At 44.9% G+C, this 11412-nt stretch overlaps 1 pseudogene; it reads right to left on the bottom strand.

Annotated features, from left to right (window-relative positions):
• Positions 1-5479: 5479 nt before the first annotated feature.
• On the bottom strand, positions 5480-8370 carry LOC113909315 (annotated as a pseudogene).
• Between the last annotated feature and the right edge of the window lie 3042 nt (positions 8371-11412).

Raw genomic sequence — 11412 nt, 5'->3', positions numbered from 1 at the left:
TGCATTGCTCTTTCTGCCCAAATGTTATCTGAGTCAGTTTCTGTTGTATTGTAAAATTGTTAGGCTGAAATGAAGCTTCCTAAAATGAATTTCAGGGCTGCTGGTTTGGAACTATTGTATTGAGACCTTGAAGAATGGCCTCCTGAGCACTAGCTTTTTTGAAGGTTCATTGTCTTTGGCTCCTTGACTTGTTTTCTTAATTCAGCTGCTAGATCTTGGGACACAAATTGTAATACTGTGATTATTGCCAGACTAGTCATTAGAAATATGAGGTAATTCAACTTTTGCATTACACCTACATCTAGAGTACAGAGTTGCCTGGCAACAATGACATCCTTGTTAAAATACAAAAAATCTGAAACAAAGTCCAGACATTGTCCTTCCAAGGTGACTTTACCTTGATGTGAGGAGAAACGCTATCCTAGGGGCGCCTGGCTGGCTCAGTCCATGGAGCATGTGACTCTTGATCTTGGGGTTGTGAGTTCAAGCCCCATACTGGGTGTAGAGATTACTTAAAAATAAAACCTGGGGCGCCTGGATGGCTCAGTCGTTAAGCGTCTGCCTTCGGCTCAGGTCATGATCCCAGGGTCTTGGGATCAAGTCCCGCATCGGGCTCCCTGCTCTGCAGGAAGCCTGCTTCTCCCTCTCCCACTCCCCCTGCTTGTGTTCCCTCTCTTGCTGTCTCTCTCTCTCTCTCTCTCTCTCTGTCAAATAAATAAATAAAATCTTTAAAAAAAAATAAAACCTTAAAAAAAAAAACCCACCATCCTAAAAAAATCTTTCTGTTTACAAAAGAAACAATGAGCTGTTTGGGGAAATAGATAATGCAGTATCGTACCTTTTCCCCATCCTATAAGGCCTGTCTTAAGTATTTGATTAGTGCTGTACTGTGGCTTTGCTTACAAAGCACCTCAAATTTGTGGGCTTCAAATTTCAGAATATATGGAAAGTGCCCAAAAGCCAGAGGAATTTTTATTTCTTGCCCTTATTTAGTCCTTTTATTTTAATACTGATTTTATTTTATTATTATTTTTTTCTGACTTATTTTAAAGTGAAGAAAGAAGCCCAGGTGTCGCGTAGTGATTTTTTTTACAGACATGTTATTCACAGCCTTGACCTCCAGAGGGAGCAAGAGGGTTATAGTTAAATAGGAATTGTTCCTGAAAAAGAACTTTATCTACTCTCCTGTTCTCGCCCCTCCACTCCCTTGTCTTCCCATTCTTTTTTACCCTACCTACATAAACATGTTGATTTTGAAGAATCATGTCTTCCTTATCATTTTCTATTTTCCTGCTTCTTTTGTGTGACATCCACATAGGTTTCCCTAAACCCTTATTAAGCATATCTGTTTTCTAGTTGTCAGCCTTCCATTCCCCTGTGGTGGAGGGGGTAACTTCTGTTTCAAAAGAGTGATTCTCAAGGAACCCAGACAGAAATTTGTTTCCGCAATTGGGGTATTTCTCTGGAAATAGTATTGGTCCTTTCACCCCCATCGCTGCACTCTGCCCCTCCCCCTACTCAGAGGGGCCTACACATTCTTTTTTCCTTATTCCTACCCAGCAACAGAAATGTTAGAGTGTATGGTGAAACTCTAAACCATAGGTCCATTTTGGGTAGTCAGAGAGCCCACCCTCTAGGTGGCTTCTGGGCTGAAAAACTGGTCCATCCCAAGGTCCTTTGTTGATAGAAAGGTCAGTTATTAGGGAGTGCTTTGTTTGTCCATGATCTCTGCGATGAAGGATCCCAAGTGTTTATTTTCTCTCAGATAAAATTCTGTACAAAAATGATTACCTAGTTCCCACATACATATTTTCTCTCTCCTCTGTGGTTGTAGCTAAAATCTAGATGGGTTTGTGATGACTGAGTCTGGGCCTTAAATGTTACACTGAATCTTGAGAGCTTGCCTTGAGGTAGATTTGGATTGGGTCAGGATTGTTCTTTTTGTCCCCCTTGTCCTAGCGTAGCTTGACCTACAGAAGCTTCCACCTCTGGTATAGTCTGTGCATGGACCTACCTTTCTTCATAAGGTTTTAGGCACCATCTGTATGCTACTGACTCCAAAGGTTTTATCATCATCTCTGGGCCCCCTTCTAAGGGGCCTGTTTGACATGATCCCTTAAGACGTTTAATTGAAATTTCAGATTTACTGGGTGTAAAACAGAATCCTTGACTTTTCTTGCCCCTGTTTCTTCCCTAGTATTCCCAAATGAACCGTCTCTCTATTACTCACTTAGGAGTCATTCTTGTTTCCCCGTTTTCTTCACCCCCTACGATCTCATCCTTCAGCCAATTCTATTTTAATTCCAAAATATTTCCTACATCTGCCTACTTCGCTCTCTCTCTCTCATGCTCTCTACTTCACTTGAGCTTGCTACGTTTCTCTGTCATCTAGACTATTAAGATAGATTCCTAACAGGTGTAATGATGGCAGTGACTTGGAAAAATTTAATGTGCTTTTCTCTTTTTCCCAAATATACCTGCTCAGAGAGGGGAAAAAAGAATACAAACCGAGGGGCACCTGGGTGGTTCAGTTGATTAAGCATCTGCCTTCGGCTCAGGTCATGATCTCAGGGTCCTGGGATCAAGCCCCGCATCGGGCTCCCTGCTCAGTGGGGAACCTGCTTCTCCCTCTCCTCTGCCCCTCCCACCACTTGTGCTCACTCTCTCTCTCAAACAAATAAATCTCTTAAAAAAAAAAAAAACTGAAAAAGCTAAGATTTGGCTTCTGACATTAAAAAATAGGGCTGTACAGAAAGATAGTAGACTTTAAAGCTAGTCTTTGTAGGGAGAGAAAGGATTTTATGAATGTTTTTAGTGCCCATTTACATAGCAGAGATCAAGACTAAAAGACTAGATTATAAATTTCTTCCATAATACTTAGATGGTCTGTACTATTCATCATTCATGCTGAGTGAGTGAGAAGGCTATTCAGATGATGGGGCTAGGGTAATGACGCCTGCACACTTGGCCACATCGATTATTGGAGGAGGAAGACAGAGGGAGAGAAGACAGGAGATGATGGTCAGTTAAGGATTCTACTCTTCCCTTGGGGCTGCAGCCCAGAGGGAAAGAGAAGTGAACTAAATACCTGGAGGAATACAGAGGGCAGAGGGGCTCCTCGTTGGCTTCTCTTCTGGGACACCGGGAGAAGTCACCTGGAGGCGCTGTGAGGGGCCTTCCTGGCCAACCCAGAGGGTGACCACATGTAAGTAAGTTCAGAGATGTGGTCAGAGAGAGTGAGGATCTCATTTGTGTCCCCAAGCCTTTGTTCTTCCAAGGCATGAACATGGAATTTCGAGCCACCAGGGCTGGCATGGGCCCACTGTGGTGGGGGCTTCGAGGCATTCAGAGGGGCCTGTAATGCCAGTGAGAGCAGAGGTGACTACTAGCCCCACCTGGCCGAGAGCTTGTACAGACCAAGATGTAGACCAGCTCAGCCTCGGCTGCAGCCCCTACAGACACTATTGTAGGCTAATGACACGGGGGACAAGGGACATTGCTGGGGAGCCAGAGGACCCTGCATGGTTTTGAGGACTCTTTTCCCACCAAATCCATAAGGTCATGCATGCTTCTCTCCCTCCATACACCATCCTGGAGGGCAGGGGTGGTGCCAAGATCTAGAGATTTAACATGTCTAACCAAAGAGGCTGAGTTTTACCTAAAAAGACTATTTACATCACTGTGTTGGCCTAAGGGTTCTCTCCCTGCTCCTTTTATTTTCCTATAGTTGATAGGACCTAGTGAGCAAGAACAGATCGACTATAGACCAAGTGGAGGTCTAATTTCTCCACACATGTGGGTTCTGGACTGAGTTCATTGTAACCCTGCTGCACTGGTTGCTTCTGCATCACTCTTACCACCCCTACAGTGCCTACTCCACACAGGAAGCAGAGCAGGATCATAACACCTTTCTACATCTTCCAAAGTCTTCCCGTTGGGCACAGAATGAAGTAACTCACCTCAGCATACAGGGCCCCATATGATCAGGGCCTGTCTCCTCTCTGTCCTCATCCTAAACCTTGTCCTCTGAGCTCCAGCTCAGTGGCCCTTCTGTTCCATGAACAAGCTCTGCTCTTTCCCATCTCGAGCCTTCATACTTGCTGTTTATGCTGATGCCTTCCCTTTGCCCTTTCAGACCCAATGTCTGTCCTTTCTCACTTTGTTCTGTGACCCCGTAGGCTGACCTATGAATTACATCAGTGGACATGTTAGTGTTCTGGCTTCCTATTGAAATTGGCCAACGGGAAGCACTAGCAGGGTATCAGATAGGGGGAGGGAAAAGATACTTATTCAGGATATTTATTCTCCCTGCTTCTTTCCGGCTAGGTCACTGGGGATTGGCTGTGTTCCAGGAGTGCCCTGGTTCCCCCCACCTTTGGGAGTTCCCACTCTCTCTCTAGTTTCATTAAACTCTGTCCCCTTTTCGGTGTCACCTGCTTCCTGCCAGACCTCAGCTGTCACACTCTTCTGCACGCTCCCTTCTGGGCTCTCTGCATTCTCGTTTCTTCTTGAGTCTCTGCTCAGATGTCACTGCCTCAGGGAGACCTTCCCTGACTGCCTCCCCATCTCACTGCCCACTCCTGTGGCCTGCCTCTCGTCCTTCACTCTTTATCACCACATATATTTAATTTCTTGCATTACAGGGATCAAAATCTGATGTTATCTATGTTTTTGTTTTGTTTTGTTGTTTTGTACTGGTCTCTTTGATTAGGACTGTAGCCAAGAAGAGCAAGAAGCTTGTCCGTAACTCCCTCTTGTGTCCCCAGTACCTAGAATAGAGCTTGCACGTAAGCAGGCAGCCAGTGCATGTTTTTTGAGGACATGAAGGAAGAGCTGATTTTTCTTGCTCTTGAGAAGCCTGGATTTCAAGGCTGGGTGTATGTGAGGGTGTCAGAGGCAGGTCAGGAAGTTGTCTCTTTTCCTTGTACCTTTATTGCATAAGATGCTCACAGCTTTACAACATGCCTAAATAGGCTTAGAATTTCGCTACTCTAAACAATGCTCTTCTTTGGAAAACAAGCCCTATACATAGTTACTCCCATCCAGTTCGTTCAGTTTAACTACTGGTTTCTAGAGTCCTGGTACTTGCAGTTGATAACTACAGGGGATAGATTTAAAAAGTAGATCCTAGACGGTGAGAGTCGTTTTAACCAACAGTTCTCTTTTAAACATCAAGGTATAGCTCAGAACACTTCAGTGACAGAAAAAATTTGGTCTTACTAAGGAATCCGCTTGGTAGCTAAACACTTTAGAGCACACGGTTCACGTTAGGTTACATACACCTCACAACAAATGTTACCTTGTCCATTACAAGAAGCCAGCATGGAACCGGGGAAGAAAAACTAGCTGGGCTTTAGGTCCTACACGTCCCAGTAGCACACTCCGAAAAGAAAGAAATCTTATCTTCCCCTTAAGTAGTTACTGTCATGCCATACGGATTCTTAAAATGTTAACAAAAATAAAGAAAAACACCCTTGAAAATATATTATCAGAGGGAATGAAGATAAAGTTTCGAATACATGTACAAGTAATGCTCAGAGGCGCTTAATCGACTTCCTCCACGCGGGACGTGTCATCGTCACCCTTGAGGGGTGGCATCTCTTCGCTCACCACGGCACTGCTATCGTCAGCTGTGGGGTCGTCTTCGTCAATACCGAGACTGAGCTTGATCATCCTGTAGATCCGGTTAGCATGTGCCTGGGGGTCTTCCAGATTGAAGCCAGAGGACAGGAGAGCAGTTTCGTAAAGCAGGATGACCAGATCTTTCACAAGCTTGTCGTTCTTGTCGGCCTCTGCCTTCTGCCGTAAGGTTTCAATGATGGAGTGGTTGGGGTTTATCTCCAGGTGCTTCTTTGCGGCCATGTAGCCCATGGTGGAGTTGTCTCTCAAGGCCTGGGCCTTCATGATCCTCTCCATATTTGCCATCCAGCCGTATGTGCTTGTGACAGTGCAGCACGGGGAGGTCACCAATCGGTTTGACACGACCACCTTTTCTACTTTTTTCTCCAAGTTGTCCTTCATGATCTTGTCCAGGTTTTCAAACTTTGTTTTTTTCTCTTCCTGTTTCTTTTTCTCTTCTTCGTCTTCTGGAAGTTCCAAGCCCTCTTTGGTAACAGACACTAACGTCTTCCCCTCAAATTCCTTCAGCTGTTGGACACAGTACTCATCGATGGGCTCGATCATGTAGATCACTTCCAAGCTATGCTTCTGAAGACACTCCACGAAGGCCAAGTTCGCTACCTGATCCTTGGTCTCACCTGTGATGTAATAGATGTGTTTCTGGTTTTCCTTCATTCTGGTGCAAATAGTCCTTGAGGGAAACCATCTCATCGCCAGAAGCAGACGTATAGTATCGTATAGTACTATTTGCCAGCTGACTCAGTCACCAATACTCAGGAAGTAGGAAAGAAGATACAGAATAAGCCCTTTGAGTGAAAATATGGAAGGGTCACTGTGACTGTCTAATACCTCTGTCTCTTTTACCCAGTTTAGGTGTGTCCGGTCTCAGCTGCATATGGAAGCTGCTTTGTGTTTCTTTGGAGTCTGGGGATGGTGCTGAAAGAGTACCTCAGAACTTCTTTCTGAGAGGACAGTTTTGGGACACCTGGGCTGCATAAGGAGAGCAGGGCAAGTGCCTGGTGGAGGCATGCTCAACATTAGCTGATTGTCAGAGTCCCCCATGGAACTTACCCAGCTCTCTGGTCTGTACCCCAGGACCACAGAGTCATACGTTCCAAGGGATGGGCTCAGGAATCTCTACTTTTTAAAAGTTGCACAGGTGTTTCTCGGATACGGGGCCAAGTGAGAGCCACTGGACTGGCATAAAGAAGAGGGGCTTTGCTTAGCTCCGTGAATTCGAGGATCTAATTATGTTGTTTTAAACTTCCTGAACCATTAGCACAAGGCTGGCTGATGAGCCAAGTCCATTTTGTGTTTGAGTCCACCGATGTTTCCTCTCATGTCTTCGGAATTATTTCTCAGTGGCAATAGGGGTCTTGAAAACTTGTCATTTGAAGGCTGGTATTATTTTTAAGAAAGTGAAATCTGGAAAGGTTAGCAGACTTCTTCGGCCACTGTGGCCCTGAGGTCACTCTCCTTCTCCTACTAAGTTATACTATAACTCAACAGCCAATTGCGTAAAACTTTTTTAAAATGTGACACCCACCTGGTCCCTGTAGAGTTTTCTCTTGTTCCCTTCAGTGGTCACGGATTTCCATAAAAGGCTACTTCATCAACCAGTTTGGTGTTGTTGTTGCAGGCGTCTGCGAACCAGACCGATGCATGCATTGGCCCTTGTCAGCTCTGGTCCTCCATGTACATTCGGGCTGTAAGATTTACAGTCATGTCACATCTGGGATCCTGTGGTAGATATCTCCCATTTGTATTATGCTATGGCTATTTTGAAAATTTATTGAAGTAGAATTTACATATAAATTATACCAATTTAAATACAGATAGTTGAATTTTGACAAATGTATGTACCCTGTAACCACTACCACAATCAGGACAACAAATATCTCTTTCACCCCAAAATGTTCCCTCATACCCTGCTACGGTCAGTCTCTCCCTCCACTTTTGGCCCCAGGCAACCACTGATCTCCTTTCCATCACTACAGATTTTGCATTTTCTAGAAGTTCACACAGATGATACCCTCCATAGACATGATTTTGTGTCTCATTTCTTTTACTCAGCATGTTTTTATTTTTTATTTATTTTATTTTTATTTATTTCGAATTTATTTATTACAGAGTGTGTGCCCTTGTGAGAGAATGAGCTGGGGGAGGGGCAGAGGGAGAGGGAGAAGCACACTCTCTGGAGTCATGACCTGAGCTGAAGGCAAATGCTCACCCTCCTGCCCCTTGAAACCAGGTAGCTTAGGCTTAGTATGTATATTTTCTAGCCCTTCTATCAATATTCATACAACCATGTCCACATACAAGAGAGCCCAGATGATTCGGTTTGTAAAAGGTCATCCTCCGTGAACACAGACTAGAACAGCAAAGGGCTGAGAATGGATTTGGAAAGGCAAAAGGACAACAATCAACAGAGGTAGGAAGGTATTCCTGCTTAACCGATGAGAAAACTGGGAAACTCAGAAGGCACCTACAAATGGTCACTGGCCGGGGCAGCCCTTGGTGCAGCTCTTCTGACTCCAAATCCCACATCTCATTTCCCTGCAAGAGGTCTTTTTGTTGTTTTGTTTTGTTGCTCAATAAAATTTTGGAAGGCCCCAAAGGCAATGAAATGTAAGGAAATTTAGGACCTGGAGCAAAGATGATGAAGTTAGTGATGATAATGGGGATGGTGATGACGTTAGCAGCCATGGAGGTGTGGAGAAGGATGGTAGCAATGGCGAAGGTGCTGGCCATGGCGGTGACAGTGATGATGGTGATGGTGGCGCTCTAAAGAATCCCGCTGAGATCCAGGGGGGACTGAAGGGAACTGGAAATAAAACCTCATCTTTTTACAGTGCTTTCACCTATTTTTTCTCATTTCAGCTTCATAACAATCCTTCGAGGTGTGTATTATCATTCCCATTTTAGAGGAGGAACCTAAGGGCAACTCAACCATTGTTGGCAAGAGAAGTGGGTGATAAACATTTGGTCCACTCTTTACAGTAAGGGGTTGTGAAAATCAACAAGCGTTTTAGTGACATATATGAGGCATTTGACAGATTTGGAAAATATTCCCAATTTTTCACAATTTTTTTTTCTAATTTTTCACCCTTAAAAACAAATTTTCTTCATGCCAAGTTGTTGCTACGAAAGAACGTGTTGATCTGTATTCATTTGGAGGGATTTCTGTTTTGTTGTTAATGTTGTCCTTAGGTGGGGAAATAAAGATGCAGATATATGTATATAGTAGGTTCTGTTTTCATTAAATGAATATTCAACATATTGATCTCTGGCTTCCAGTTTGGTTTGGCTAAGCTGAGGCTGGTTTTCCAGAGATGAGCAGGTGGGAGGAGAGAGGTCAAGGGGTTATCCCCTGACTCTGGCCTGCTCCCTCTTTGCTTGGCTCTAGTCTAGGCAGGGGATCACCACTCCCACAGGTCTCCCCTTTCCCACAGCCTTGACCCTCAGGAGGTCCCTATAAGGTCATTCCTTCCTCTGGCCCCTTAGGCTTGGGGTGGTGACTGCCTCCTGCTGTTCCCAGTTGGTGGTGGTTTTACCATTCCCTTGACCTTGCCCCACGCCTTTTGTGCCCATTAATTAAACTAATATGGCTGAGCTCCTAACCCTTCTGTGCCCTACTTTTTGGTGCTGGGCCGGGACTTTGCAAATGACACCCCTCTGTGCTAGTAGCTCCCTGTCAATTCTGCCAACACTGGGCACCACAGGGAGCCTGCACGGCCGAGGAGGAAGAAGGACCTGGTCCTCCCTTGGCTTGCTTTTCCTGTTCTAGTGCCCTCACAACAGCTAGGATTTCCTGAACCATTAGCACAGCTGGGTAACCTGTATCAGCCTGGCAGTGCCTCGGAGAATGGATTCGGGTTATAAGAGCCCCAGGCTCATCCCTTGCTTCCCTGGCCAGAGTAGAACTAGCCTCTTTCCACACTAATTTGCCTGTCTGTCTGTCTACCCACTTACTTATTTAGTAAGTAATCTCTACACTCAGTGTGGGGCTCAAACTCAGGACCCTGAGATGGAGTCTCACGCTACCCTGCAACTGAACCAGCCAGACGCCCCTGTGCGGCTTCTCTACAGTTAACTTTTCTGTGTTACCTCAGGGCGCCCTTTCACATATTCAGCTCTCCAATGCTTTTGTTCTTTTTTCTTTCTGTGGTAAAAAAACACATCAGATAAAATTTACCATCTTAACCATTTATAAGTGTACAGTTCAGGAGTGTTAAGTGTGCTTACATTGCTGTGAAACAGAGCTCCAGAACTTTCTCATCTTGCACAGCTGAAACTACCCATTGAACATCTCCCCTCCCCCCATTCTGTTTTCTGTCCTTATGAATTTGACTACTTTCGATACTTGATGTAAAGATCTCCAACTCTTTTAAACTAATTATTTTTTATTAAAATAGTTGGCATAGTTTTCTGTTTTCCCGATTGGACTCTGGTATATCTCTGTAAGTTGTTCCTTCTTTAAATAATTTTCAATTAAACTCTTTGAAGGTGCCTCTTGATTCCTGTGCATTCCCAACTGATACTCTATCTGGAGAGGAATAACAATTGTTAAAATAACAATAAAGGTGAAAGCCCTTTTAAAACCGAAAGCACTATATATTATTACTAGGAGTAGTAGTAGTAATATTCCACATGAGGCCATATCTAAGCTTCCTTTGTGTGTCGCTTGAAGCACTAACATCCAGAGAAGAGGAATGACAGACACAAGAAAATGCATGCAACCTCAGAGTTTCAACAAACCCCGTGGCTCTGGGCTTGAGTATCAGAAAGAGAAGCCAAATGGGAACTGTCCCCTTTCCTGAGAGGGTGTGGGGAGTATAACAAAAGCCCATATTGACGTTCACAAGTTAACATGGGGAAGAAGCCAGGGTGTCTGTCTCCTTACATGATACAAGAGACTCTGGCTCTGGTCAAGATGAGACTCCAATCCCACATGTCAGCCCCCAGCAATTCATTGACACCTCAGCATCCTAATAACGTCAGATGAAAAATCTGGTTGCTTTTACAGAGTCGGAAAAGACTGGAAAATCCCAACCGCCAGCCAACTTACAAATGCCAGAAATTCCTTGTAGCCATAGCCCTGGCTAGAGATGTCCCTGGCAGAGTGGGTCCCCCAGCCTCTTTAAGAGGAGCCCTCCTCTCTGAGGAGGTCAGATTTTAGAATGAGGCCCCAGTGGGTCTTGCCCAGGGGCTTTAAAGGTGAAAGGCGGGGGGCGGGGGGGCTGGGGCAGGAAGTATTGTGGGCAAGTCCAGCGAGGAGGGCCTTGGCTTTTCTGAATAGTGCCTTGGTTGGCCATGCACTCTGGAGAATACGGTCAATCCCTGCCAGGAAAGAAGGACTCAAAACACAAGCCTGAGTGAGAGTAAGGCGTTTTCTGTAGTAGCTATTAATCAAGAAAACCCTGAGCTCCAAGGACAGGATATTACTCCCTTCTTAAACTGTTTGACTGACTTGGTCTCTTTGTATTTGGGTAGGACTAGCTATGACAGAACGCTCACCCCCATGAGCTTTGTGGCCCGATGTTCCAGAATATGCACCTGAGCTACTTGTCCAATGTCCAGGAGCTCTATAAGCCCTGAGAAATTATTTGCCGAATTGTGTGGGTACATGGGGATCTGGAACAATTTTCTACGACCTATAAATGTTGTCTGATTCATGAAAGGGTCCATGCCCCCTCTCTGCCTCTCCATCCCCAAACTGAGAACAGCTCTAGACTCTGAGTCCCCGGAGGGCAGTACCGTAACTTTCATCCTGAGTCTCCAGCAGCATCCTGT

This window comes from Zalophus californianus, chromosome 6 (assembly GCF_009762305.2).
Source record: "Zalophus californianus isolate mZalCal1 chromosome 6, mZalCal1.pri.v2, whole genome shotgun sequence".
NCBI classification, from domain to species: Eukaryota; Metazoa; Chordata; class Mammalia; order Carnivora; family Otariidae; genus Zalophus; species Zalophus californianus.
This window is presented reverse-complemented; position numbering and strand designations above follow the sequence as displayed.